We start from the raw sequence: 5,894 nt of genomic DNA, 5'->3' as shown, positions 1-5,894 counted from the left end.
TCCAACACAAACCTAACGGGTAATACCCAGAAACTAGAAATACAACTTAGCCGAACGGACTGAAGACAACTTTGATTCATTAGTCAAATGCTGGAATTTACTACCGGTTGAGCTAATTCAAGCGGTTTCACAGTAGTTCTTTAAGAGAAAACGACATTCTTAAGGACTAAGTATAGTATTTTACTATGATTTACCAGTTTCTTTTTCCCGTTTTGTAATTATCCCTAGGTTCCTGCCTGGAGGTATTGGTGATCCACTGCTACTAGACACTGATGCCCGTTAAGGGGAAGCATCTCCTATTCCGTCCACAACCATTTGAACCACTCCTGTTTAACGTGTATTGGAGTTATCTAGTTCTGATTTAAAGAGGTGGGTCTTCTAAACTGCCGTAATGTCTAATTATTAAACGTGTCTAGGGAACTGCATGACTGACAAATGGCATGCTAATCCTAAAATAAGAACTTGAAAATGGTTGGTTGGCTAACTGATAACTTTTCTTTTTCGCTTTAGTAAATACTTTAATCTAGTTTCACAACCTGGAATGGTACGATACTGTTATTACCTTATGCACCTTAACTTTAGCCTCAGACGTCCTTTACTATTTCACGGTAGGATTTTATTTGGATAACTAGTCTCTAGTCACTTCTAAGAAAGTAGTAAAGTAAAAGCTAAGAGGCATCAAGTCAACGATTACTTTGTAAAAAGGTGTCTGACAAGTTTGGGATTTGTCCATGTAGATTGCGAGGGACTGTGTGCTAATTATTTTCTTAAATTACATCACATTTGTCAATAATTAGTGTAACTTATCGCTTTTACCTGATATAACGTCAGTGGACTCTCCAAGTAAGTTACAGGCAAATTATCATTTACTTTTCCTCAAAAATGTTGGATACTTGACATCTGGAAATTAATAGCATCTTTCATAAAATGCCAGTTCACTGTGTGTTCACTAACTGTCAAGCGACACTTACCTTTCATGGCTACTAATGTAAGTGATGCAGTATTTCTTGGATTAAGGTAACCAAATTAGGGTCAGTTTCTTGATGTCATGAAATATCCAAGGTTACAGGGATATGGGTTGGAATACGTCCCACTGAGCGCATATATATTGGCGCTCTCTTGTACCAATATTCATGTGTCCAAATAAATAAATAAATAAAAATCTGGTTCTTAATCATTAGCTGTGAAGGAGCCTAATGACACTGGGTATTTGGTCGGTTTGACGGTAATCTAGATGTATACTATCGCTTCCCAGATGTTTGTTTCGTACTACCCGCTGGTAAGTCCTCGAATAGAATATCCATAACGCAGCTTTTTGCACTGTCGTTCATGAAAGCTACTGTTTCTTAGTTGACGGGTTATGTATAATCGCCAAAGTACCGAGATCCGTAGTTTCCCACATATGCCTTTAAATTAACAGTCTTGCTTTTGCTCCTTTTTTAGGACCCAATCTATGGCTGGGGGCATGCTTCTTACCTATGCATACCTACATGCTTTGATGTGCCGAAGGATTCCAACTGCTTGTTCTCAGCTTTGAGAAGAATATGGTATTGATGGGTGTTTACGTTCCAGTCCACCTGAATGATATTATTTAAAAGACTTCTGATTGATTTCTGCATGTATCACATGTCGCTAATTTCACTTTTGTTTGTTATTAATATATCATTGAAACTATATTCTTCTTCCTATAACAGATGGACAACACTTGCAACCGTGTAAAATGGAACGGGGTTTCTTTTTACTTGGCTTTACTTTGAAAGTCATCAATGTTTGTGATTGATTTGTAAGTACTGTTTTCGCAGTGACATTTGACAAAATTACTTGAGGGATCTGAGTAGCCCTTGAATTTAGAGTTAGATGGGTTTAAAATTCATATGGTAAAGCTTTTTGTTTAAAATTTGATAGCGTTAAAATCATTTCGGTCGTGCAGCTATCACCACATAAAGGAGCCTCAGGAAATTCCGTATCGGCAAAGAATGTGAGTTAACTACTAAGATAATCCTTCATGTTGATGTCTATCTTCACATACCTGTTTGTTTCTTAGGTGTCATGGGATCACTCTCGCAGTGTATTCGTAGCTCGCTTTACCGTCAAGCCATTCGCAAGAAAGCGTTACATTCTGGGACGTACTTCCTGCTCATCCAATAGATAAACCAATCAAAATACATGGTAAACGTCTCCCACTTTTCCCATGTGGCGTTAATAAAACTTTTCGTAGGCACATCAACCAGTAAATTATATCCACTAACTTCACAAACTTGTTAATTTTATTGTCTACAGCATACAAAGGTTCCTGAATATTGTGAGCGTTGGTACCGCTCATTTGGAAGTCGTCCATTCCTCCAATATGCCCTGTAAGATTCTTAACTGTTATGTCTCTTTCTATTCACAGTTTATTTTATGAGTTCCGTTGGGTTACATGCCCTTACATTAATCTCGATAACTAATCTCAGCGCAAGAACGTGTGCCTTTCAAATTGGTGCCACGTGTTCAGTTCTCGGGGGACCCTAATAAATTTCTTAAGTTTAAATAATGTCTCAAAGTATTCTGTGGCTTGTATTCACTTTAATTAAGAGAGCGCCTAAAGAATGTAAGCCCATGAGACCTAGTTCCTCTCTCGTCTTCACTGCTCTGGTTGTAAACTTGGTGTGACTGATTCCATACCTCTATAAGCATATTTTGGTATATTAAAACTCAAGTTAAATAATTTCACAGTAGACGGTCTTTTAAATTGTTCTGAATATCATGGTTCTCTTCGGCCTGCACTTATCCCTGTCGATCTTGAATTCGACCGGGTATGACTACTCGGGTCAACTCATTCCTGTACGGGGCTCTGTGTTCATGATATCTGTTCTTGTACTTCGTTTGTGTTTGGATATTTGGTTGACTGACTGGCTTATATTCGCTGAGTATCCCGCTAATTAAGAACAACCGGTCTCTGTAGAACTATCCTGCCGTTCATGGTACGAAACCATTGTTAGTCCTTTAAGCTATTAATCACTTACAGATTTGCACTGGGAAACAAATCTTAAAGCCGGTAAAGTTGTATGTATTCCTTTAATAGAAGTGGTGGCGTCGTGCTGTCTGAAATTATTGGGAATGCTGCATATTGGGTAAAGTCGTATCCTAGTGGCTTCTAAACTTGAAAGTTACTAATTTTCAAGTGTCAGGCTGTTAAGCAGAGTTCTGATGTAAAGAGCAGAAATTTGTGCCGTGAGTGCTTACTTGTCAGATGATTTCTCATGAAATTTCAAATATTAGTCAAGACAACAAGGAGCATGATCAGATGTTTAGTGAATGACCACTATTTTGTGATACTGGGATGCGGGGTTGACATTGCAGTCCTCTATCTTTTAAAGTTAAATGAAATTTGAAATCCCAAAGTTCTGTATACCACAAAGCTAAATGTTATCATTTAGATATCTGATCAACATCTGGCGAGTATTTTGGACTGCAGCACCCGTTTTGAACAGCTCTCGAACAAGATCTTTCTGACTGACATTTAACTGACTAATTTGGTCTCAGAAATATTCTTAAAACAGCATACATTACAAAGCTACGTTTAGTGTCGACCAAGAATGATCAGAACTGCAATAAATTATATACGTACTGGTTTATAAGCTAAATCACAGTGGAAGTTTATTAAAACGTCCGAAGACAGTAAGCTGGCTAGTTATTGCAATTGGACCAGTGCACAGAAGCCACAAGCTGACAAAAAGATGACTTTCCTGATTCCGACTGGCGTTGCTTAAAAAACCAGATAGGACGAACACGGAAGTTTGCGCATATTATTAGGGTTTCACAGTAAAAAACCTAGAAAACTAGCGAGACTACAAAAAAAGAAATTCGTACATTGAAAACATACGCAGTCACGTTTAAAGAGACATGGAGAATGTGACAGAACAAAACTAACCATAAAATATCAAGAAGAAAAATGAATATGCTCCGATATAGAATACATTGACAGAATACATATATCAGAAACAAATTATCATAAGAAAAGTCATTGAAGACGACAACGTTTTTCATCATGTGAAAAACTTATATAAGAGTAAAAACAAGTAAACTATACGAGACAATTTGATGAAACCCGGTCAACCAAAAAAATTATATAGAAATCTAAACACTGACATATAAACCAGTGAAATTTAGGTTTTCATGTGGCTAGTGAGTGTTGGGTGTTGTGATGATCACGGAGAAATGGAAGGAGTAGGTGTTGAATGAATTTTGGTGTTTGGTGTACAGGTATGTATTTCTGTGTGTGTTATGCCGCGAAAGAATCAATCAGGTATGTCACAAATGTTGACGCGTAATAATAATATAATAGATGATGGTATTAATTATTGTAGGGTGTTAGTTGCCTGAGTGTTTATTTCTCGTTTTAGACTAGTGTGAATTAATTGTGTTATAGACGGTTGTATTTGGTGGAAGAATGGCCTTACTCTCTGGGATAGGATTCGTTGAATTTGGAAATGAATTTGGAGTTGGTGATGGTAGTGTTAGTGGTGGGTAACTGAACGACTAGTTAGTATATTGTTGTTGATTGTTAACTATGCAAATATGTGGTTATTTCTTTCCTGTGATAGAGTTAGAGGACAAGGCTTGCTGTGGATGATAGATAATGAATTTGCAATGAGCAATAATGGAATCAGTAGTCTCTGTGATGATTGTAGGAATGGAAATGGTTGTTTTAATTGACGAGAAGGTGTTGTGGTCAGTGTGCCACCAATGGATCAACAAGTAAGCTTTGACACATGTTAATGCTTTGACAGGAGAACTGAATTCTGTGGATTGGTGGACTGTGAGTGAGTGTGTGAGTAGTTAAGTAAGTGAGTGCCAATGTGAATCGAGATTGTGGAATGTTTTCTCTCTGTGTATATTTCCACTAGTGATATTTAGGTTTTCATGTGGCTAGTGAGTGTTGGGTGTTGTGATGATCACGGAGAAATGGAAGGAGTAGGCGTTGAATGAATTTTGGTGTTTGGTGTACAGGTATGTATTTCTGTGTGTGTTATGCCGCGAAAGAATCAATCAGGTATGTCACAAATGTTGACGCGTAATAATAATATAATAGATGATGGTATTAATTATTGTAGGGTGTTAGTTGCCTGAGTGTTTATTTCTCGTTTTAGACTAGTGTGAATTAATTGTGTTATAGACGGTTGTATTTGGTGGAAGAATGGCCTTACTCTCTGGGATAGGATTCGTTGAATTTGGAAATGAATTTGGAGTTGGTGATGGTAGTGTTAGTGGTGGGTAACTGAACGACTAGTTAGTATATTGTTGTTGATTGTTAACTATGCAAATGTGTGGTTATTTCTTTCCTGTGATAGAGTTAGAGGACAAGGCTTGCTGTGGATGATAGGTGATGAATTTGCAATGAGCAATAATGGAATCAGTAGTCTCTGTGATGATTGTAGGAATGGAAATGGTTGTTTTAATTGACGAGAAGGTGTTGTGGTCAGTGTGCCACCAATGGATCAACAAGTAAGCTTTGACACATGTTAATGCTTTGACAGGAGAACTGAATTCTGTGGATTGGTGGACTGTGAGTGAGTGTGTGAGTAGTTAAGTAAGTGAGTAAGTAAGTGAGTGCCAATGTGAATCGAGATTGTGGAATGTTTTCTCTCTGTGTATATTTCCACTAGTGATATTTAGGTTTTCATGTGGCTAGTGAGTGTTGGGTGTTGTGATGATCACGGAGAAATGGAAGGAGTAGGCGTTGAATGAATTTTGGTGTTTGGTGTACAGGTATGTATTTCTGTGTGTGTTATGCCGCGAAAGAATCAATCAGGTATGTCACAAATGTTGACGCGTAATAATAATATAATAGATGATGGTATTAATTATTGTAGGGTGTTAGTTGCCTGAGTGTTTATTTCTCGTTTTGGACT

Source organism: Schistosoma haematobium, chromosome 1 (assembly GCF_000699445.3).
Source record: "Schistosoma haematobium chromosome 1, whole genome shotgun sequence".
Classification (NCBI taxonomy): Eukaryota; Metazoa; Platyhelminthes; class Trematoda; order Strigeidida; family Schistosomatidae; genus Schistosoma; species Schistosoma haematobium.
Note: the sequence above shows the minus strand (reverse complement) of the source record.